Here is a 25580-nt window from a genome sequence, read left to right as displayed (position 1 = left end):
CTTTGGCCAAGGACTCATGGGCAGGCACTTCCACAGAGAGATCTGGAATCCAGCTCAATCACAAGCCTATTTTCTCTGGGTTCCTTCTATTAAGGTTTCTGCAGGTTCCACAGCCTCAAACTGTTATATCTGCCTCCCCAGCCCAACAGGTTGTGGTTCCCTGGGCAGGCTCTTATTTATTTATGCTATTTTTGGTAAACTCTCTCCATAGATACAAGTCAGGAAAACCTGGAGCTCTCTTATCTCTGTGATTTTGTCCAATTATAAAGTTGTTTATGGTAGTTGTTTCAGTATTAGGCATGGTTACAATCTAAAGTCAAACTTTTATATCATTACTATCTTTTAATTGAGTATATTTGTCTCTAATTTTATTGTAAGCTTCTTTCAGACAAGAACTAGCTGTCTGATTTTATTTGAAACTCCCAGAACCCTGGCGTTTGATGAGCCTATGTGTTGCTTTACTCATTCATTACATTGTTCCACAGCTTGTTATTGAAAATCTATCATATGCTAAGCACAGTCCTAGGGACTTTTGAGGATCTTAGCTCATGAACTAATTGAAGAGGTGCTGTATTTGGTGGAATAGACATGTAAATGAATTTTTAATAAAACAATATAATGTGTAGCTACGAAGTAAAATGGAGGGAAAATAGGACATTTCCTGGGGAGAGTCAGAGAGAGCATTGTATTTCTTGGTGATTAAAATTTCTCATTTAATTGAATTACGAACATATGAATATAAATCTTAGAGAACAAAGTGGCATCAAAATAAGTTTATATAAAATAAGGAAAACAATAATCTTGTGATAATGCTGTGCAATACAGGATGGTACCATTAATAATTATCCATGATGTTGGTAGAGGAAAGGAATCATTTCATGTTCTGAAGAAGATGGAGCAGCAGTAAGCACAAGCCTTTCAAATTTGTGGTCTTTCTGTGCAGTGCATGAAGGGTCTAATTCTCACAGTTTTATTTCCTGTCCTGTTGCAAATAGTGTCTAGTTATTAATTCTTTATGCTGTTCGTTTCTTCCAAAGTCTTATTAAAGTACCAATTAATATTTTATTATCTAAGAATTGCTGTTTCTGTGATACAATTTATAATGCTCTTACAGTTGGCTTTGTACACAATTGGCACTGTTGTAGGCATTGCTATGCAGGATGGATGACTGATACCATGGGAGCTGAGGCCATATGGCAAAAGGGAAGGTAAAGGAGAATATGGGATAAAAATTGGGAAATGCCATGCTTAATTATTCAGGTTATTTAATGATTTTAGAAACTACTTCATCTATATCAATCATCAATACTTATTAAGTGCCTGTTGTTTGGAAGAAATAAAGACTATGAGATGTAACTTTTGTCTAGAATAAGGACTTATGAAGCTTCTGATATGAAATATTAGTTGAAGGAAGATATCCATGTGCAACAGCTTTGGGCTTATTTATCAAACACATTGAACTCTTTACTGAACAAAGCATGGAAGGTGCTGGAAGTTCACAAAGTGGACTTGCCCTCTGGTAGAACATACAGATGTGTGGAGAGATGTTTAAAGCACAAAATAGAATAAAATGAGAGCTAAAATAACTTAAGAAATTTATTGGGCATTTATTATATTTCCATGTATTAAATCATTTAGTACCCAATATAACCTGTGATGTAAAAGTATGCTATTATCCTCATTTTATAAACTGAAAAATTGGGGCTTAGAGGTGTGGGAAGTAGGTTGCTCAGGAAAACAAGTAGTGGTAGAGCTAGTACATGGTCTCAGTCTGGTTCCCGCAGTCTGCAAATGAAGTTATAATGCAATGGAGAGGAGAGAGTAAGTAATTCATTCTTTGAGATCGTATGATGCCAAGAAACTTGAAAACATTATAAGCCAGGTTAACCTTATGGGTTAATTGTCAGTAACTGGTCTCTCACTACACAGGGAATGGATGCATTCAGAAAATGCATGTATGCTCAAAGCAAATACAAATCCCCTTCCATGGCAAGGTTGGGCAACAGCAGAAAAGTGTCCAGGACTCCTTCCTCCACCACCTACCCACTACCCCCATAAAAGTTCAAGGATTACTATGAGCCATCCTACCCATGGCCATTTAAGTCTTTTAAGATTTATTTCCCCCAAACTTATCAGTATTTACTCAGTGTTTTAGATCCTTTAGTCCAAGTTTTACCTTAAGAGCACACACATCCCTCCAGTCAGCAGAAATATTTATTTCTCTTTATAAATTATTAAATTAACTTTATGGCTCAGAACTAAGCATCTCATGAATTTTGTTGCCATGAATTAGTAATAATTCTGTACGTTTGTACAATGCTTTACAACATTCTTCCACATAAATTATCTGATTTAATTTTCATAGCTGTCTAATGTGCTAGGGAAAGTTGATATTAATACTCCAACTTAACCATGAGAAATTGAAGACTTAGGAAAGATTTGAGTAACTTTTGGAGTTCACATAGCTGTGGGTTTGGGGGCTGGACTTGGAACTAACCCACCCAGACTAGTTTTCTTCCCTGTTTTCCACTAATTGGGTCCTAATCATACCTGGATGATAGAAGAATTTGAGTTTCTGAAATCCTAAAGATGAAGATCACAGTTGGGATGAAGTTGAATGCATGAGGTGCAGCAACCCTATGAGACCTGGCCTGCAAGAGCATGCAGGCAACTGTAGTCATGTATTGGTACCCTGACAAATGGCTTAGGGCTTTAATGTGATAGAACACTTGAGATGGGTAGATCAATGCACGTGGACTTAGAGGCAGGGAAGTTTGGTAGAATTCAAAGGGTGAATTGCATTAGAATTGGTGGAGGCCAGAATTATATCTTCCTTGATAGACAGCAGCATGAAAAAGACAATAAGAGAACAAAAGGAAAATATTGGGCAGAAGGGACTACTGGATTACCAACTAGATAATGGGAATTAATTAGAAATCAGGTTGGCTGAATAGATGGAGAAGATGATGAGATTGAGGTAGAAAATAGGGAGTTAAATCATGTTTTAGGGACCACCATGCTTAGTGGGATGTTTTGGAATCACCAATTAATTTTTGTTTGACAGAATGAGTACCAGTGAGGCAAGGAGATCAGCTGAGAACTATATAGTGGATGGTTGAGGGCTCCAGTCATGGGGCTGATACGGGAATAGAGAGAAAACAGACATCTTACATAATAAAATGTAAGATACCAGGACAGACTGTATTTAGAGGATGAGGCATGAGGGAACCTGAAAGATAATCTCATGTTTGCAGCAAAGGTAAAAAGAAGGTTGTGGATACTAGTAGTAAGAAATCCTAAATGAGGAACTGCTTTGTAGAAAAAATGATTTCCCTTATCTTGTTCAGTGTGATTTCCCTGTGCTCCAGAAAAAGGTTATCCATGAGAAAATTTGAGAGACCTTGGAAACAGGTGGAATTGCATCTTTCCACATAAGAGTAGAAAGGGTCAAGAAGTTAGGTAGATGAAAAGTTTAAAAAAATTAAGTAGGGGACTGGGGTTGTGGCTCAGTGGTAGAGTGCTCGCTGGCACATTGCGAGGCCCTGGGTTCGATCCTCAGCCCCACATAAAAATAAACAAAATAAAGGTATTGTGTCCAATTATAATTTAAAAAATAAAAATAAAGTAGGGCCAACAATAAGAACTTAGAAGAGACCTACCATTAGATATGATAATGCAACCAAAGGAATTTAGGGAAAACTTAAATTAAAAAAATCAGTCAACAACTCTTGATAGATTTATTATAAGTGAAGTTCTAAAAAGACACTTTTGCTGTTTTAAATATACAATGTTAGAAAGTCAGTGACCTACAAAGCAATTTTTAGTTCATCCTTAAAAAGCTGCTGATATAAATATGTACTTTAGCATTTTTTTTAAGAGGTTGTCTTACTATGATCTTGTCCTAGGCTAAAGTGAAACCTCCCACATCAGCCTCCTGAGAAACTGAAACTAGAGGTGTCTGGCAGAAATATTACCCATTTGGATGAACTTAGAGTTTGAAAAAGTTAAAAATATTTACAGGGAAAGTGAAATTTTAAAATAAAGTGAGGTAAAAATTCTGCAAAATATTGAAAGTATCCCCAAATCAAAGTAGGGAAAAAAAAAAAAAAAAGACTTGTAGAGGTAACACTTGCAGAAAGCCTAAATAAGCTGTGTACTTTCAAGCACCTGGTGCTGAGAAAATTTTAGAAACAGTATATTTAGCCACAATTTTACCAACTCATTATGCATGCTCTATTTTCTTAATTCTTATTTTATTGCTGGGGAGATTTGCATGAAAAAGGATACCTTTAACAGTTTCATTTAGTTTTCCTGTTTGTTCCTTTACCTGAAGTCACAATCATATTTCCATAGGAATAAATTATGATTTCACAAACAAAGGATTATAGCTTTGGGAGGATAATTAGATGCTAGAAAATGAGATTTTAAAATGAAGGTCTTGTTTGTAGTTTCCAGTGTTTGCAACAGACACAATGCGTAGTGATGAAAATGTGCCCCCAAATGTGCCATGTAACATGGGTGATGGGATACAATCTTCTGAAGGCATTTTTGACATCTAAAACTTTTCTGTTCTGATAGGGATTTAAAAATAATAGGGTAGGTCAGCTTATCCCTGTCAGAGACAGTTCCTGTGAGATGTTTCTTTTTCTGTTTTAAATTGCTTCTGTAATTTTATGTGGCTACAGAGAGTTCATTTGGATTACAAGTGTAGGATGCCAGATGTGGAGAGTGAAATGTGTCTACATAGTGCTAATTCCTGTGACCATAAGAATTAAGCAATGTTCCTGATGCATCTACCTATAGTGGCAAATCAATAGTTCTATACATACCCTGAGCAAACAATTGTCCAGGGTTTCCTAGGGAATTCTCTTTTCCCATCCTGGGATCTTGTAGCTCATTAAGGAATAAAAATTCCCTCTTCAGCAGGGAAATATGAGCTCTAAGGCAGTATAGACTAGGTGCTTATATTTCCAATGCTTAGTAGTGCCTGCACATCCAGGTATTCTCTTTCTCCCTCGTTTCCCCTCACCTGCTCACCCTGTGTGTGTGTGTGTATTCACTAAAGGAATGAATGAAGATGAAGCTCAATCAGAGTCTTATTAGAACTTCTCCAGAGAGCAGAATTTCTTTCATTCTGTGCCTGTAGGGAAAACCTTCCCTGGCCACACCTCAGGCTAGGAAGGAACCATATCAGTCACAGCTTCTCCTAGGGTTTTGCCAACTCCCTGATCACTTTTCAATGTGACTACATGCTTTGTATATTTTGCATTCCCAGTTTGGTTCTGGCTAGATGGTTACCCAGAAGGGTAACTCCTAGGCTGGTGATTCTGAGCTCTTCTTCTAGGGAACACTAACTAACCTTGATTTAACTCACGTGGTGGACAGACTCCTTCCTGTAGCACTGTGTTATGCTGAGCCGAAGATTGAGGCCAGGTTTCTTTTACCACACAGATGTGCCTCATGAAGTTTGGCTCCCAAGTTGGTGGGTGGGGAAAAGAAGCATGTGTGTATGTGTGTGTGTGTGGGGGAGACGGAATCAACTTTTTTGGCTTCTTTATTGAAAATTATGTAAAGTAAACCTTGTTCTGTGAAGAGGCAATCAAAGACTATGCAGCTAGAGATGTAGGAAAATCGTATTTAGACATGTGTCAGTACAAAAGTAAAATGTGTTAGGTTTTTTTTTTTGATTTTGTAATTTGTCAGTTTTGTTAAAATTTTAACAGGTTTGGGACTTCTAAAAATCATTTTGAATAAATATTTGTTTAATGATTATGTATTTAACATTTAATTATTTTTAATAGGGCTGTTCAAATTGTATGATCTTCAGTAAACACAAAATTTGCTTTCCTGCATGGCTTGTCCTGATACTTTCATTTTCCTGATGGACAGAGACCACCTGTTGCAATCTTAGTTGAAAAATAAGAAAATGGATGAACGACCACAGCAATTCCCTTGTGTCCACCTGAGAGAGAGACTGGAACTACTTTTGCAATGTTCCTGGGGCCATCAGCTCATAATTGGCTATTTTGAGAAGTCATAAAAAGTGAAAAAAAAAAAAAACAAGTTTCTGTTTTCTTCACTCTCATAGACGTCTTTCAAAGAGTGCTGAATTTGGAGTCAAGAAATCTGAATTATTAGGTTTGACCTGCCTCTCATGAGCTGTGGGACCTTCACCTTGCCAGACTGAAATTGTCTCTGTCTTTCAAAGGTGGCTTTTATCTTTTTTTATCCTAATCCACAAAGATTCCATGATTAAATAAGATAATAGATGTCAACACACAGGACATGGATAAGTGCTTATGGGTATAAGTGCTTATGGGTATTTCTTATTTTTTAGTAGGGGAAAACAGAGATAATAACAAAGCACTTCCTCTACCCCTCTTCACTGTTCTTAATAAGTACAGGTGTGGAAAGACAGGTGGGAGAGATGAGGAGCTGGGTGACATGCAGGTGAAGAAGTGGCCTGGGAATGAAGGACAGTGCCAGTTTCTCAGTGACCCAGTTAATATAGCCAAAGAGGAAGTTAACACCAACATTCCAGCCTTGATATCCTGAACTCTTCTCTGTGACTATGTCTACACTAGTCCATCAGAGGGTGCTATGGTTTGACTATGGCTTGTCCTATCTGAAACTCATATTGGTGTTTAATCCCCATCATGAAGCATTAAAAAGGTGGAAACTTAACCTATGAATTCAGAGCTAGGTCTTTGGTAGGTGACAAGGATTAGGTAAGGTCATAAGAGTGGAGCCCCCTCAACTGAATACTGATGGCTTTGAAGGAGACAGGGGGGCCACAAGAGAAACATGCTTGTGCTCCTCATCTCTTGCTCTATGATGGATGACCTGCACTGACCTGAGATTTCCAGCAAGATGGCCATCACCAGACATGGCCTCCATACCTTTGGACCTCCATGAGACAAAATAAATCTATTTTCTTTAAAATTTACTCAATCTGTGGTATTGTGTTATATTAGCAACCTAGACAAATGCTACTGACTACTCTTTAGCAACAACTAGCTAGCTATTTTTGATACTTCTTCTTACTATAATAATTTAAATATTTGACAGTTGGTACACATCTGTATTATTTGGAGCCCTTGGCACACAAAGCCATTCATGTCAAATGCTGTAAAATGAATAATTGTTTTCTTTATTTTGGTCTTCAGGGCCCATTTCACAGTTCATGAAAAAAGATCCTTTGAAGTGGCCACAGGATGGGGTAGAAAGAACACCCCACAAGGAATGAGGAAATTCTATGCAGTCCCAGCTTTTTAAAAGGTAATGTTCACTAGAGGTAAGCTGAATACTTATTTCTGAGTTTAGTTTCTTTAGTGGTAAAATAGCATCATTCTAAGTTTACCAAAAGTATTATGAAGATGAAATAATAAGATAAAGATGTTGAAGAGTTTTGCCACACATAAAAAGCCTATTTAATTAAATGGTGATATTATTTGCTAGGAATTCCTAATGAGAAGGTAGTTAAATAAATTAGCTCTGAGACTGAGAAATAGAAAAATCAGCAGATGCAAAATCTACTAATTTGATAATTTCTAGAGCCATTAGCCTGTCATATATACACATGCTCTAACATAATAAAATAAATACAAAGTACTCTTTTCATCTATAAATGCCTTTTCCTGTTCTGGACAATTTCCTAATGACAATCTGGCACCTACCAATTCCATCTAAGAGGATTGTTTGTAGCATTTAATCAATCTTTTATAACGTGCATGTCTGCTGCTTTTATAATTGCAACTCAAAGAAGGAGGTGCTAAGTATATTTTGCTGCTTTACTTATTCTAAGACAGAACCACTGGCAAGGATTCTGGGCCAAAATATCCCACAATGCACTAGTGATAACTCTCCTGCCAGACAAATATCCTCTAACCATAGTATAAAATCAGCTGCCCACACTGGAAGAAACAAATCAGAAAACTGCTGTTCCATAATCACAGAGTTGAAAGCATTGTGTAAGTAAAATGACAGGCTATTAATTCTGGTTTGGAAAGCATGAATAGGACTTTAGATGAAGTTTAATTTTCTTTTGGCTTTTCAGAAATGGATAAATCATTTAAAATAAAAATAGATGCTGGGTTATAAAACAGTCATTTCTCTCAATATTTATTATTTTGGGGAAAAGTTTTTTTTTAATAATGAAAAATAATTGTGAAGTGTTCACATGAATGCTTCAAAATAGTGTTCAATTCATTCTCTGATGCCTCACTAAGCCCTAGACTTGAAAATTATTTGTTGTAATTTAAGTAAACCTCTAGTATATAAAATTTTAATTGAAAAGATATGATATTTCATTAAGTGCTGTCACACACTGCTATTGTTGCCAAATGAGGCCTGGCAGTACTTCCAAGATATTTTTCTACTGACTGGATTTTTCTCCAACCTGAGTCAAAGATAGCATCCAAGATGCATATTAGCTACCATGTTTTATGGAAGAGAGATTATATCTACATACATATAGCTATGATAGACACATTTTTATATCACTTATAAGATTAACATTCACATGAATAATTTTATAAGTGATTTAATTATAATAATTATCAATTTTTCTAAAGTCTTGCACTGGAAAAATATTTATACTTCTATGAATTAATAGAATGCCGTGACTAAGGAAAGAAACATAATAAAAGGAGACAAAGGATGTAGCATATTGTAAGTAAATATGCCTGGGAGTCCATTTAAACATGTAAATAAGAATGCTAAAGAAAGTACTTTTTCGTACCACACATTCTTTGTTCCCATTTGTGAGATAATGTGCTTTGTTTTTATTTTTACTGGGGTTGACAAATTCACTCTAAAAAAATCATTGCAAAGAACAACAGTGGGGAAGGCATATGCATTCTATCACTGCATTTTAATTGGGACTCGTTCTCACCAAAAAATCACATTAAACCTGGCTTACCTTTCCTGCACAGTATGTTAGGGCCAAAGGAGCCAACGGGGCAACTGTCTCTTTCTCAGTTACTATAGAACTTACTGAAGTGGTGAGTGAGCAGATAGTGAATAACACCTGGAGAAAAATACTGATGGGTCTCCACCACCTTCCTTTATTTGCCCCAAACCTGGGAATTTACTTTCAGATGTTGGTTTCACATAACAATTACTTTTTAACCACTCCTCCATCTCCAAGGACTTCAGAATGCCACTAAATGACACAAAGAGCAACAGCCTAGTGGCCATCAGTGTAGGGTAGCAGAAGTGATCTGCTTCCAGCTCCTTCCATGTACACAGCTACCATAGTAGGTTCCTCAAGCAGTCACTGTCAATCTCCTCAAGGACTTACAACTAATAAGCATCCAAAGAACAGATGCTCAGATTAAAATCAACATCCAAATTCTTCAGCTTCTTGGGGCGAGGGAATATTTGAAAAATGAAATGCATCTGTCTAAGAAGGATCCTGAAGAATCTCTCTTACAGTCCTAGTTGAAACTTGGTACTAGCTAAAGTTTTGTTGTGTTTCATTATTGTTATTCACACAGTGAAAGTAAAGTACTTTTAGCTTTACAAAGGATTGACACTTGAATTTATTTGGAATAGTCTGTCCCTTTTGAGTTTTGGGAATGAAAAATCTAACTGAATGTATTCTTTAAGATCCATCTGAAAATAAAGTGAAGGCACCTTTTAGTTTTCCTTGAAAAACATGTTGTTTTTGTTTTTTCTAAATTCAGCACTTTAGGTTGAGATTCTAAATGAAAATGGGAAAAATAAATCCTATGAGTGACCAAGGCAGAGTTGTGATTCTAAGACTGTTTTGAGAGTGTGTAGGGAGATACACCCGAACAGCTTGTATGTAAATTTCGCATTCCAAATCTTGCATAAATGTGTGTGTCTGAAAATGTGAGTAAAAGAAAGAGAAAGATCTTTTGTTTCATCTGCTCTTTGCCTGAGATGGAAGATTGTGAGAAGGGAAAATCAGCAGGTAAGACTTGATAACTTGAGCTTCAGCTAGGGAGGCAAAAATGAGAAGCAATCACCTTCTACTTGGCTTGGCACAACCTGGATTGCCGAACCAATGTTCTACTTGGCCTGCCTCCCAAGAACAAATAACCTCATCTACTGATTATATTCTGAAATAATTGTTGCTTAGGAACCACAGGGTAATTTACCTTCTAGTGGGCTTAAATGATTGAATTGCCACAATAACAGGTAACATCTACTAAGTACTTACCACTTACTATGTTAGTCAGTTTCCAACAAAAAATACCTGAGGGAATCAATTTTTTAGAGGTTCCACTCTATGACTGGTTTGGCTCTGTTGCTTTGGGCCTGTGGTGAGGCAGCACTTTATGGCAGGAGCATGTAGTAGAGACAAACCACTTACATCCTGAGCCAGAGGGCAAAGAGAAAGAGTCTTCTTCAAGGGTATACCTCATTGACCTGAGGGCCTCCCACCAGGCCCAACCTCCTGAAGGTCCCACCATCTTGCAATAGCACCACCCTAGGCCCACATCTTTAACACATGAGCCTTTGGGGGACAGTCAAGATCCAAACTATGGAACATACCAAGTGAGGTTCAGAATGCTTCACATATGTTAACGCTTATCTTAACATCAACTCTCTGAGTTAACTACGGTTAATATCCACATTTCACAGATGAGGAAAGTAAGGCCCAAGGAGATAAGTAACTTTCTCATGATTTCAGAGTGAGAAGCTTGGAGGGAGCTGAACCTCTAACAGTTAGTGGAGCCAAGTTGCTCTTTTTCTCAGGTTTCTACTTTTTGGCGGGAAACCAAGTAAGGTAACCATTTATGAGTTAAGAAGGCCTCTCTCATATTGAGCTTCCCAATGGGACCAGGAAATGAAATATCCATGAAAGCATTCCTCTGGTGACAAGGCCAGCCATGGGCCACATGCCACACACAATTCACCTATATCTGATTAGAATTCTGCCAATTGCATGTGCATTCTTTTTTTTTTTTTCTTTTTCATTCTTACTTTCTCTCTGTCTTTTTTGCCTAAACTTTGATTCTCTTCTAAATGTGTTAAGATGTTTTGGTGAATATTATCCCAGGCATCACACTGTCTTTACTGCTGTTATATCTATAGATACATACTTTTGAAATAAGCAAGACCCAATCATATTTACTTTTAATTAATAACTTTATATTAGTTGAAGGCAACTACTATGGTATGATTGTTTGTGAGTGAGTGTGTGTGTGTGTGTGTGTGTGTGTGTGTGTGTGTATGTATGTATGTATGTGTATCTGTGTGTATCTTTGGTGCCCAGCTTCTTTTAAAAATCATGAATTCAAGTTGTGAGAGCAGATATTTTTGTCTTATTCCTAATCTCACATAGAAAGTACAGCTATTCACTATGAAATATTTGCTATGGATTTTTAATAAAAACCCTAAAGATTTTAAAATGTTCCATTCCCAATTTGCTGGGACTCTCTTTTTAAATCATGGATCAGCATTAAATTTCATTAAAGTTTTTTTTCTCTGTGTCTGTTGAGATGATAACATGATTTTTCTTCATTGTTAAATGGGCAGAATACATAGATGACTGTTAGCATTGCATTTCTGAAAGAAATGTTACTTGATCTTGATATAGTGTGTTTTTTTTATTGAAATAGTTTTGCTAATAGTTCATTTAGATTTTTTGTATCTATGTTCATGAACAAGTTGGGCTATATTTTTTCTTTCTTGTCCTGTTCTTTTTGGGGCTTAGTATCAGGATTATGAAGGCCTTATAAAGAACTGAAGACTATTAAACTTTTGCATTCTTGCAAGAGTGTATGTAACATCGGTGTCATTCCTTTTTCATTTGGCAGAATTTGCTGGTGAAAAATTATCAGTCTGGAGTTTTGTTTGGGGAATGGTAATGTAGTCTAACATTCTTACAGAAAGAAAAAGCCAGGGGAAAAGCCAGTCTATTTATCAATAGACTGACCTGAAGTAGGTGACCTGCTTCACTTCCTTAACTTCTTTGAAATTAGTAAGTCAATGCCTTTAATAGTTAAAGGTATGCATTGGCTTTTCTATTTTTATTGGTTTTATAAATTATGCTAAGAAATATTTTTCTCATCCAAAATTTTGCTTGTCAATGAAAGTATTTTATAATCATATTATCTTTCCTAATGTGATATCTATCATGATGTTTCCATTTTAATCTTGATATTGGTTCTTTGAGTCTGCTAATTTTTAAAATATTTATTATGTCTCACTAGGGTTTCATAAAATTTTTTAAAATCAGATTTTGGTTTTATTTATGTTCTCCATGGAAGTTCCCCAATGAAATGGTCAGAACATAGAGGGGTGGACTTCATGGTATGATCAGAGAGGCAGAGGCTAGGCACATGACACAGAAGAACAGAGTCACCAGGTTGCAACGAATCACATCAGTGAGGATGACAAGGATCCTTCAGGGAGTTGGGATATAGAGACCCATTCCTTGAATATCACATCAGTGGAGATTCTACTTCAAGATGACACTGGAAGAGGAATCTCACTAATGACTGAGGTGAAATCTTCCTTCCATCCCAGAAAGAGGCAAGCCTGGAGTTAGAATTGTGTTGGTATTTCCACAGTTTTCATGGGCTTAGTTTTATAACCCTCTCATTATTCTTTTGCTTCCATTTTAAATCTTTTTATTGGTAAAGTCATATTTTTTCACTGACTTAACTTTAAAATGATCTTACTTTTGTTTTTCCATGTAGGTGAAACACTTTAGTTTAGCTCAGTGGTAGAGCTCCTGTTAAGCATGCTCACAGCCCTACCTGAAATCCACTAGACCAAAAAGTAATTTAAAAGGGTCAGATTCTCACATGTCATGGGCTCTGCTGTCGTGTTAGTCAAACAGCTCACTGCCTGTTATCTTGAATAGATACACTTCCAGAGTCTGGACAGGGTATATTGTAAATGTTGTGAGTGTGTATACAGTGGAGATTTGATTATAAGTTTTAATTAGCACAACTTCAGGTTTACATATCTCAAAGGAGTACTATGGATATTTGGCAATTAATGTTTATAAATCACCTTAAGGTCCTTGAGATAGAGAGATGCTGTATAAATGAATAATGTGGTAATGAAAATAATAATGTATGCAGTTACATTCCCTAGCCACTTGCCTGAAGTAGATCTGAGGTCCAAAGAAAGCTGTTGAAAATGTAGCTATCTAAATAAGAAAATGTTGTCATAACCACCCCTTTTAAGTCATAATGGAAAATATCTGTGAAATCGAGCATAAACACAACCCACAACCGAGATCTCATACACTTGTAAATGCTTATCCTTTGAATAAGTAACTATTTCAATATTTGTATATTTAGTTCTTAGATCAAGAACTAAAGACTATAATCATTTCTCTGGGATGATATTATGTGGAAGCTAATTGGCAGTTGTTTCAACATAATTGCTAAATGCTGCTTAATGATAAATTATGTTTCTATTACTTATTCCAGTCTTGTCAATGGTATAATGGATATTCCTGCAAATAGTTTCACAATTTTTTTTAAAGGCAAACAAATAAACAGAAAGCCTAAGGGGACCTCAGACTATGAAAGTAATGTCTTGCTTCACATCTGACCACCTTTCATTTCCTTTTAATATTAAAGGTCAGTGATCTTAAGCCTCTGACAACATCCTTTTCCTCTGGCACTTCTTGCAGAAAGGGTGGTAGTGGAATGAATATATATATATATATATATATATATATATATATATATATATATATGTGTGTGTGTGTGTGTGTGTGTGTGTGTGTGTGTGTGAGAGAAATATATATATATATATATATATATATATATATATATATATAAAAAACTGTCTATACCATAAAATCTCACCGTTTTGTATTTTTGTCAGTTGAATTCTGAAAGTATTGAAAATGGCATCAAACTTCAAAGAAAAAGTAACAAAGAGTGGATTCCATAGTTATACAAAGTAAGTTAGGTCTTTGGGTCGTCACTAAATTATACCTTTACAGCTAAGAAAATTGAAGAGAAAATAAAAACCATTATGTTAGCTATAAGCCACTTTTACTCTTTGATTTTAAATTCTATTTATTTCCTACATTGCCAAGCTTATTATGAGAAACTACTTTGTTTATTCTTGTCGCTGTTTATTAGTTGTTCTGTGCTTCCTGACATGAATACGAGCTTCTTAGAATAATGTCTAGTCTGCGTTCCTTACATGTGTCCTCAGCATTCCAAGTTTATGCAGGTAAAGAAGTGCTTAATAAATTTTTGAATAATTCATTAATTGGCCAAGAACTTCACTGTTCACCTTTCCAAATAATGCTATTATCATTGAGGATATTCTTATATAACAATTCAACAAATATGCCATAAATCAGAGCTCCCCTCCCTGTACAACCTCTGGAGAGCCTATTGTTTACTTGTTGATTTGTATTTTGGTATCTGGGATTGAATCTAGGAGTGCTTTACCATTTAGTTGGTATATTTAAGATATTTCTTCCCAGCCCTTTTATTTTTTTCCTTTGTGATAAACTCTCCCTAATTTGCTTAGGGCTTGGCTAAGTTCCGGAGGCTGGCCTCAAACTTGTGATCCTCCTGCCCAGCCTCCTAAGTCGCTGGAGTTAAAAGGATATGCCAGTGTACCTGGTAAGAACCTGTTGTTAACTATCTAACAGCATACCACTTATTGGAATAGGAAAAATAGCGGAACATCCTTCCAGGGCATAGTCATGGAAAATTTTGAAATAGAATAATGCAACAACTATTTTTCTCCTGTAGTTGTATATTGATGTCAGGATCGAAAAGAAAGTATGTCTTTAAAATTGGCAAATTTAAAAATATAAATAGTCATGAAATGTCCCCTTGGTCTTTTGCACCTTCTTATGCGCACCACAATATATTCTAGCTCATGTCTTTGGAGTGTGAGTCTCAATTTTAGCAGAGTAACAAATGGAAAGACAAGGTTGAACAAGTGAGAATGAATGTTGTCAGATGAAGAAAACCTAGATTCTGTTTTCACTTCTTAATGATAGTTTGTAAACTAAAATGTTTTATGTTGAGGTCGAGGTACTTAAGTAGTTCAACATGTGCCTGGACTTGGGTCAAATTGCATGTCTGAAAATAAGAATTTAGAAACATATACATAATTTATAGTCAAGATTTAGGAGTGGATGTGACCACAAAATCAAAGAATAAAAATGCTCAGTTCATAGCGTTGGAAGAAAATCTACCAGTTAGAGGAAGAGGTGCTATTAGAAATTTCCATAAAATTTAATCAACCATAAATAATTGACTTAGATGGGAATCTTGGATAGCCCAGGACCACAAAAATGAATGAAATGATCCAGAGGGAAATGTTAACTGTAAAATCTTCAGGAAGGCCAAGGGCAGATGATGGAGCAAAAATAGCTGACATGGTAATTCAGTCTTTAGAGAGCAGTTTCCATCGCATGGTGGGAACAGAAGCTACATCACAAAGGATTTACTAGTGGATGAGTGCTTCAGGGCAGCGAATGGTATTAATTTTTAAAAGACTGGATATAAAAAGAAGAGAAATAGGAGTGTTTCATGAAGGAGTGAAAGAGTTTATTTTATGTATACTTTATGGTCTATTTAATTGTTTTGGAATGGAGAGGACAAGTTTATTTATAGGCAGGGAGAATCCAATCAAGAAGGAAAGTAAAAACTAAGACATATGATTTAGTCAAGGAAATAAAGAGACAAGGAGAAAGGATTAAATTATACAGAGAGATTTGTATGTTGAGGGAAAGAATTTGATATATTCAATATTCTGGTCTTGATCTCAGCCAAATGAGGCCATAAGGTAACATAAAAACAGGGTCATTATCATGAAGTATATATACCATGGAATTTAAAACCTGATAAATTCAGGTTTACTTGTAGGTTCTTCCACTTAATTTGTAACTTTGGAGAAGTTTCTTACCTTCATTGAGTCTACTTCTTGAGAAAGGAGAACAGTAACATCAATCTTGATGATTTCTTTTAATTTCAAAGATAATGATAGCTGAATTTTATTAAACAATTTATACTCACAAGGCCCCTGTTTAAAACATTGACATGAACAAATTCAGTTGTTATAGCAATCTTTAGAGGTAGGTATTATTGTTCCAATTTTAGAGGCAAGGAAACTGAGGTATCCAATTATTAGGTAAGTCTTATAAGGTCACATAGGTTATAAAAAGCAAAGCTAGGATTTGAACCCAGGAATGTAGGCTATATTGCCTCTCTAGTGTATTTAAAAGAGTTTAGACATTTATATTATGTATTCTATGACATATTCAAGAATGTAATATTACTATATTATATAAATTGCATTATGTACTCTTTAATTAATACAATTTATGATTAATATATATTATGTGTATTTATTAACATGTATTCTTGACATATAGAAGAGTTAATGACTAGTAATTCATACTAGCTTTATTAGATTAAGGACTTGTAAAAATATCTATGCAAGGTTAAATTTGATAGAAAATCATCTAGAAAGGCTTTAAACATATTCTAAATACTATGGTCAATTCTGAGTCACAACAGAAGTCATACCTGGGATTAGGTATATATGGCTATATAATAGGCATAAATTAGTGTTTAGATATGTCCACTACTGTTCTTAATGACTAGCCTGATTTTCTCTTTAATATTGTTCAATAGCAGTCACCTTCCCATAATATTAATCAATTCAAGTAAACTTAGACAAATGAGGTTTATTTCAGTCACTTGAGCTATTCTTTTTTTACTTCTTGTTCCTTGATGACTTACAATGCATCATGATATCGGTTTGTAATATTGAGGGGCTATTCTATTCTTTGCTAATCCTCAGGTGAACTTGGCATTGAGATGTATATCACCAGTGATCCTCAGTCTTACCATCACTCTCTGTTCTAAAATTCTGGCCTCTGCTTCTGTATTTATTTAAAACCATCATTCTTGATTCTCAGTAATCGAAGACTGAGCAATTTTGAATGCCTAGTACAATTAGATAACTTCAACAATTATATTAACACAAAACAAATATTTAGCTTGAAGTATAAGAAAACAGAGAAAAGACATCTCTGCTTTCTAATTGCTTAATTTTCAATTATATTAACACAAAACAAATATTTAGCTTGAAGTATTAGAAAACAGAGAAAAAAATCTCCATTCAAAACCAGCGGGAATAAGCAAATCTGAGACCGTAGTGAGTCTAGATTCTAGGGAAACCATTGCCTAGAGGTATCCTCCAATTCCAGAATAAGTCATCAAGAAGCTAGAAAAGTCTTTGACAGTTTTGTGTGACCAACAAAAGCTACAGTCTTGAGCTTCTCAAAAGTAGGAGAGGGTCAGGTAGAGACTCATTGTTGTATTTGGGGCAGAGTAGTTCTACTTCTTGGGAATTAGGCTGAATCAGCAGTAAGAGCATAGAGAATAAAACATAACACCAAGCCACCTAACACTGGAAATTGGATTATAGCTACCCCATGAAACCTGGAAAAACACATAAGAAGTTGTTCTTGAGGAGTATACCATCTTTCTAAGCCTCAAATGATTTCTAATCCATTTTTTAAATATACAATGTCTGGCAGCAATAATGAATAACTGGATATATAATGCCATGAAAAAAATATGAAGGAAACCAGGTGCATACAACAAAAATAGAACCTGATAAATTCAGATTCATTTGTAAGTTGACTATCAAGGAATTAAAATTTCAGTTATGAGAAAGGGAGTTTAAAATAACTATGCTTATATATTTAAGGAGGGAAATGACAAGATAGTAATTTCAGTAGACAGATGAAAACTTTAAAAAATAGCAGAATTGAAAAAGAAAAACAATATTTTAGAATAATACATCAAAAACATGAATCCTGAAAAATTTGTTAAAATTAAGACCTCAATAGATGTGTTTAAAAATAGGATAAGGGCAATGGAAGATAACAATAATGAAATATTATGTAGTTAAGAAAAATACATGTAGCATAAAAAATAGAGACAAATGAAAATGTAGAAGAGAGAGGTAGCAAACAAAAAGGATATAGTAATAAATTTTAATTTATACTAATGAAGGATCCAGAAGAGAAGATGTTAGAACAGAACAGACTATTTTTAAATAATGGCTACTTTTTGAAATGATAAAATACATAAAACCCAGAGATTTAAGAAGCGTCATAAAATCAAACAAAATAAATAGAAAGAAATTCACTTTTAAGCCCTTCAGAACTACACTGCAAAGCATCAAAGACAAAGAGAATATATTAAATTTAGTGAGAGAATGGAGAGATTACATTAAAGTGAAGAAAAATTAGACTCACTTCTGACTTTTTGACAGAAACAGGTAATAAAGCCAAAAAAATCAATAAAATGTTATCTTTAATGTTCTAGAAGAAAATCTAGCTTATACTTTATACTCATAAAAATATGCCTCAATAAAGATGCAACCAAGATATTTTCAGGCCAAAATAAAATAAAACAAAAAAGAGAATTTGTCTTTAGTAAAAATCACACTGAATAAGATGTTCTCATCACAAAAGAAGGTCAGAGACTTAGGAAATCAGCAAGCTGTGGCTACATAAGGAGGTCGGAATCAATATTGAGTGTATTGAGCAATAATGAAGACACATTATGTCATGTAAAATATACATACATATTTAAGGTACATAGCTACAGTTCACCAAGTCAAAGAGTAATGCAATCATAGCTAGAGAGTTCTTTAGTATAACATTAGAACTGAAAATTCAAAGAAGGTTTTTGTAATCTCAGAGTGGTGTGTGTGTGTGTGTACAGACATACCTATACGTATAAATTCCAAAGTAACAAAGGGGATGCGAGGAATAAGAAGATTTCTTAATCACTCAAGCATAAGCCAAGAGAGGACTCCTACAACTTAGATCAAGAAAAACAAATAGAAAATCACATAAACCTACATCCTTGGAATCAGAATAAAAAGTTCCTATTCTCCTCTTAATCCAAGGAATAAAGACATATCCACAAGCCAAAATAATATGAGTCTGTTTCTAAGCTTCTCATGATGTGCCTCCTTCAGTATCCTCATTGCTGAAATAAGCTAACCAGCAACAGATCAGGTTTGGTGTTCCTATTTCAAGACTCAGCTAATCATTAAATTCTATACTTCCTCAAATCTTTATGTAAGATTAGCACTTCACTTTGTGCAGAGAATCTGGGTTCTGCAAACACAGTTCTTTGCTTAGCCAGTAGAACAGTGTATCTATTCTTGTTTCATGTCTGTTTCAGGAAGTCTTTACTTTGACAGAGTACTAAATATCTTAAGTATTTCATTCTCTTTAATTAATATAATAAATAATTATGGAATTGTTAGAAGTCTACACAAAAAGGTTAAATTTGACCCCTATTATAGACCTCCAAAGAAGTAATTTCCAGTTACATAGTAGATCTCAATGTGCAAAGGAGAACACTAATGCCTTCAGAAGAAAACACAGAAAAATATCTTACAGACTTGGATTAGAAAATGATTTTAAAATAGGTTTCAAAAAGAACCAAATATGTCAGAAAATATTGATAATTCTGGTTGTATTAAAATTAAAATTTATTATTTACCCAAATGAAAACATTTAACCTCTCAAGTCACAGGTACACGTTGTACCACTTGGGCGCATGGAGAAACCTGCATTTGTTTACTGTATTCTGTGCCACATTATATTTCTGTGGAACTTCTGTGAGGTCACTTTATGCTTTGTGGTGGGGTTTTCAAAAATATATGTCATTCACCGGGGTGTATTCTAGAACTAATGGTCCAGAATAAGTGACTTATGTTAAGTGATACTTATGTGAAGTCACATAAGTGACTTATGTTCCAGGCAACCCAAACTTATCTCAGAGCACATGGTTTTGCTTTGTACCCCACCCTATCACTCATCCATGGCTGGAACAGGGCCCAAAGCCCCTTCCCACACCAGAGAGTCCACCTTGGATTTCATCTTGACCTCTCCCTCCAGCTCTCTTCCCTCTCCCTTTGCATTTCTTCAGAGACTTTAACGGCTGTGAGGCTAAAAACATTTGCTTTTATATCATCCTGAAAATGCCCAAGTCAGTTAGAAAAGATAATTATTATGCCAGGCCCTAAGTTCTCTTGGGCCACAGAATTTTGGAAAAATGAGAACTAGAATCCCAAGATGTAAAAGTTAAAATGAATTTTACTCTTTTCTATATTATTATTTCTATGTGCTGTAACCCTGAGATATGCTGATGCTTCCTAAATAGGTAGAATATTTATAGGACAATAGGAATGACTCAGATTTTCTGATAAGTCTTACTCTCTATTAAAGAGTATCCCATTAAACATAAAAATTAAAGATAATGGCTTCCAATGGCCAACACTGAGCTTCATAAGTTAAGAATATGAAAAAGTTATAAAAGTAATATATTGGTTTTTGGAAATAAGGGTTTGTGGATTATATTAAAGATATTAGGGTCATATGTTTTACAAAATTAAATAACATCATTTTTTCAAATCTTGATTAATTTATTACAAACTATTTTGTAAAAGTCTGGTAGTGAAAACAGACAAAACTTACACTCTTTCTCACTACAATAAAAATTCCAATCTTCGTCAAGAAAAATACAATAAAAAACCCTAAAACAAATGTGCATGCTCTTGATTTGTGATAGAAATACATCCTGATAAATTTGTCATAAGTTGAAAATATCATTAAGTCAAAACTGCAGTTAATACATGTAAACTACTGTATGTCTTAGCGTAGCAACATAGCACACTACCTTTATGATCACAGGGCCAGCTAGGAGCTATGGCTTCTGCTGCTACCCAACATCATGAGAGAGTATCATATAGTATATCACTAGCCCAGGAAAAGACTAAAATTAAAAATTATAAGTTTCTGATGTATACACATTGTTTTTGCACTTGTAAAGTCCCCCAAATCATGACACAAACCATCATGAATCCAGGACCAACTGTGTACAATATACCATCAGACAGTAATGAAATTAGAATGACACTTTTCATTTTGTGTAGAATGGTCAGAATGGGACTCTGGTATTTAAATAGAGAATGAAATGAAGAGAGCTGGTAAGCAGTGGATATACCTGTGGGCTGAATTTTCTATGTAGGAAAGAATGTAAAGGGAGTATTTCAGGACCACAGTGAAGAATCGTGCATCTAAAGCATTGCAAGGGAAGGAGAGAGAAATAGATTGGCCAAATAATACAGGCTATCTGTGGTCTTTCGGTTATTTTAAGTGTGACTAGGAATGAAAGGGGAGTTATTTGTGCAGGAGAGAGTGTACCATGATAAGATCTGAATTTTAATATGATCACCATGGAAATAGACCATAGGAAGCCAGTAGTGAGGGAGGGAGGGAAGTAACAAAGAGTATTGTAGAAGATCAGGTGCAAGATGCTCATGGTTTGGGCTGGAGGGGTCATCACACACGTGGTGAGAAGATTCGGTTTACATTTTGACTATCAGCAAAAGATGACTATATAAAGTATTTTGATCAAATTTCTGTATTATATTTAGAAAAATAGAGATTGAATTGAAGTAGGAAAACTTAGTGACTATGTTAACTTGTATTAAGGTGAACTACAAGAATTCTAAACACATTATCTTAATTTAGTCCTTCTGATTATCTTTTTAAATAGAGTACAACATTTCATTTCTTCAGATATAAAGTAGCAATTTTTAATTAAAAAATATTTTCATGGTATATTTCTAATATAGTGTTTGCTTTGAAATGTGCTCTATTCTAAACAAGAATAGAGAAATTCATCTGAGAAATTTTTAAGATTTTTACCAAATTTTTTATTGAAATAAAAAGTAATTCTGATGATAGCTGGTCTCTGATTTCATGAATTCCATAAATACCAGCCTAGGTCCAGCATAAATTCATATTCCTAAGGGAATGGTGAACTACTTGCAACTAGAAGATTACTGCCAGAAATGTTTTCATAGAGCTAGGATTTTCTTTTCTTTTTCTTGCTATTTTTTAGGGTAATAAAATCACTAGGTGTCTTTGTGCAATCTGTTCTTTCTCCACCTTCATCAATGGTCCAGGTTCTCTTAGAGTTGCATTCCAGTTTAAATGAACATTGATGAGTCTCCATTAGTTTTCCAGATCTGGCAGGAGACTCACCAAGTAGGCTGTAATAAAATTTCAATGAATTGCTGTAGTGAGAGATTGTTGGAGAAAAAGTGCTAAAAGCAGTTAACTTGAAATGATGAAATTCCATTCAGAATTATTAAAGTGCATAATCCTGGGATTAACCTCTAGCTCCAAAATAAGCTTGCTCTTTGTGTTGTAACTCAATATCTTACTTCACTTTCAAATCGAGACGAATTTTAAAAAATGATTTTAAAATGGCATCCATCCCCTTAGTTCATTATTAAATCTTATTTTAACCCTGTAATAGTACTAAATAGCAATAATTAAGTCATGGGGAATCCAGGTTCTAGGACTGAAAAGTAATTTATTAAAAGTTGTTTTCTTGATTGAAAGATTAGTAGGCAGGGATCTATGAATCTCAGTTATACCTAACTTTAAGCATAGGACTGACTCTTTAAAAAAATTAATCTGAAATGGAGAAGATCTTGATCAACATCAGTAACATGTTTTTGCCTCCATAGACTTGTATGTCTTTAATATTCTTTCTAAGAGGAAAGAATTGATCATTGTTGGTGTATAAAAGCAGCACAGACATGTTGAAAAATATTTCACCAGGGTAGAAAATATAAAGTAGAAAATGAAAGTCTCCTCCATATCTAGCTTTTTTTGCCTGACCTACCAAACCCTGCTTCCTCAAATAATCATTGCTAATAGTTTGATATGTATTTGTTAATGATGTGGTATATAATATATAGCTGGGCATACAATGCAAATATGACATACCTAATGTAAATAAAGGACTGTTTTTTAAACCTATATATTGTGAACATTTTTTAGGTCAAAGCATGATTTATATTCTTTGAGGAGTTCCATACTATTCCATAGAGAATGAATATATATATATATATATATATATATATATATATATATATATTCAAAATATTATATATATATATATATTCAAAATATTATATATATATATATATATATATATATATATATATTTGTGTGTGTGTGTGTGTGTGTGTATGCATCTGCTATCTGCTATGTTCCAGCATAGGAAAAGCACCCTTCATACATTGACTAATTTACTCTTGTAGCACGGTAGGTTGTGGGATGCCACCTGTGAATTATTTGAGTTTATACTCAGTCTTGAACCAGGGAGGTTGAGTTTGGGCACAGCAAACTATTTTGTGGCTCATTCCACTCAATGGATTACTCATTGCACATGACCTCTGTCTTCCCTTGGCTAGGGAGATCCCTTTCTTAGCTCTGGAGTTGTGCATAACAGGACAGCCTACCTTCTACCTTAATTGGTGAAGAACATTCTATGAAAAACCTTTGATGTTTCCCCCATATAAATAAAGCAAATGTGGGCTCTCACTCTTTCTTTCCAGTGTGGAAAATTGGTCCCTAAGATCAAAGAGCTGTCCCATCCCTGCTTTCTAAAATTACTTCCTATATACTGTGGTTTCTTCGCCATTTTCTCTTTCTTAGCTTTATTTCCCAGCCAGCCCATTAACAGGCAAAGGAAACCCAAACTCCACCACCTGCCCAGGACATGGGCGAGAGTAGATGATATCTGTTATCAGGAGCTCTTTTATCACAGGAGATACCAATGCTTGAGGAGGTCAACACACTTCCCAACATCTCTGTATTCAGGACTTTTGGATCCTAATTCCATAGCCCATATTTTTTTTTTACTATTCTATAAATTCTTCCATATTTTAATTATCAAAGTTATTTTTACTTAAGAGATAAAGTACTCTATTGAATATAGACATGTTATTTTGTGCATATCCAATTCTTACTTTCAAATCAATTTCTGTGAGTGGAGTTGTAGGGGTGAAAGAATAGTCTCAACTCTGATCTGCATTGGGAAGAGACACTTTGTGCCTATTTCCCTCAAATGTTTGTTCATTATAAGAATTATGGATCTTGTTGATTGATAAAGGATAGACACTAATTAAAATAACTCCAGCCTCTTTTCAAAAGTTCATTTCTTGTGATTCCATTTTGGGAAGAAAATTATGACATTGAGTGTTCTTGTCTTCACTCTTATTGAACTATAAAATTTCTAAGTTAAACACATAAACCTTTGCTATATTTGCTGCAACTATTTCTCTTTAGAATATTATTTAAAATATTCTGGCGATTTTTTAAATGTATAATATTTAAGTAAAAAAGCAATATGCCTATTGTTTTTATATATTAGCCTATTGTTATTATATATTTTATATATTAGTTTTTATATATAATAGCATTCTATTTAGAAAGACTTTAACTCCAAATGGTCAAAATTTTCCCTTATTTCTTATTCACCTTAGCATGATTTTATTTTTTATGTTAATTTAAAAATAATTAGTCAATAATCAATTCTGTGTATCTAGGAGGCACCTCTACCACACCAAATAAAAGGTTAGTTGTCCCAAAATTTAATAAAGTATCTATTCACTATTTATAAGTACACTTTCATCATTTTCTAAATTCTTAAGTATAATCAAGTTTATTTTTATGTTCAGATATATTTTATTTTAAGATCCTGTCTTAAAGCTGCACTAAAGTTGAAAAAATTAGTCATTGATTATAAGGAGTTGGCCCTAGGTCTATATAATTTTATTGTTGAATCTTACGTATAGATCCATAGCTCATAGTGCTTCTGTGAAATATGTGTCCTCTTTGATTCATTATTATGATTCTCTTCTTGTTGGGCCCAATTTAATTCTTTAGCAACCTTTTTCAAAATTGAAAAGGTGTGTTGGTGTTGTTCCTTCTGAACTCTTAATGACGACTGCCATTTTTCAATTTCTTCATAGATAAAGAATAGCTGGAATATGCGGGAATTTCCTCAGCTTTACTCAGCTGAATGCTACTGATTGATGGAATGTTAACAGATGTTTCAAAGTGCAAGGAAGTACTATGGCCAAATAGATTCGGGAAAGTGTGTTAAATAAGATGAAAACTAATTTGTTGAAGTGCTTGTTTAAATTTGATTTTATTGCAGGATTTCTCAGAGCTTTTCATATAAACATTGTGATTTATGTTTCTCTGGAAAGTAAACATAATATGTGCTCTGAGATGTATGTATCTATTGCTATGGTGTGGGATGTAAGTGCCTCCCAAAGGTCCATGTGTTAAAGGCTTGTGACATCACAGGGAGGTGAAGCCTTTCAGTGGTGGGGCCTTGGAGAAGGACATTAGGTCACTTTGAGCATGCCTTTCAAGGGAATATTGGGAAACTGGTCTTTTCCCCCACCCCTTTGAGTCCTGGCTGTTCCTGAGGTGAACATTCTTCACCCTGTTCTCCTGCCATGATACATTGTGCTGCCCATATCCAAAGCAATGTGGCAAAGTGAACAGGAACTGAAACTTCTGAAACTCCAACCCAAATCAACCTTTCCTCCTTCAGGATGTTTATCGTAAATATTTTGTCACACTAAACCAACAGAGAGCTAAGGAACATATCCGTAGATGCTTTTTAATAACAAACTACATATCAAGATCTCATGGAAGAGTTCTTGGAATAGTTTGGAAAATTATTTTTCTAACT

The 25580-nt window shown here is 34.6% G+C and overlaps 1 protein-coding gene across 1 annotated transcript in view; it reads left to right on the top strand.

Annotated features, from left to right (window-relative positions):
- LOC308632566 (uncharacterized protein) overlaps nucleotides 1–25580 on the top strand; it is a 540150-nt gene that overhangs the window by 493776 nt on the left and 20794 nt on the right. The window contains exon 5 of the mRNA XM_081264770.1: nucleotides 7167–7278. The gene's annotated coding sequence lies outside the window, so the exon portion shown is untranslated. The remainder of the gene's footprint in view (nucleotides 1–7166; nucleotides 7279–25580) is intronic.

This window comes from Spermophilus citellus (genome assembly GCF_964194105.1).
Source record: "Spermophilus citellus genome assembly, chromosome: 13".
NCBI lineage: Eukaryota > Metazoa > Chordata > Mammalia > Rodentia > Sciuridae > Spermophilus > Spermophilus citellus.
The sequence above is the reverse complement of the archived record's forward strand: the minus strand, read 5'-3'. Positions and strand labels throughout refer to the sequence as shown.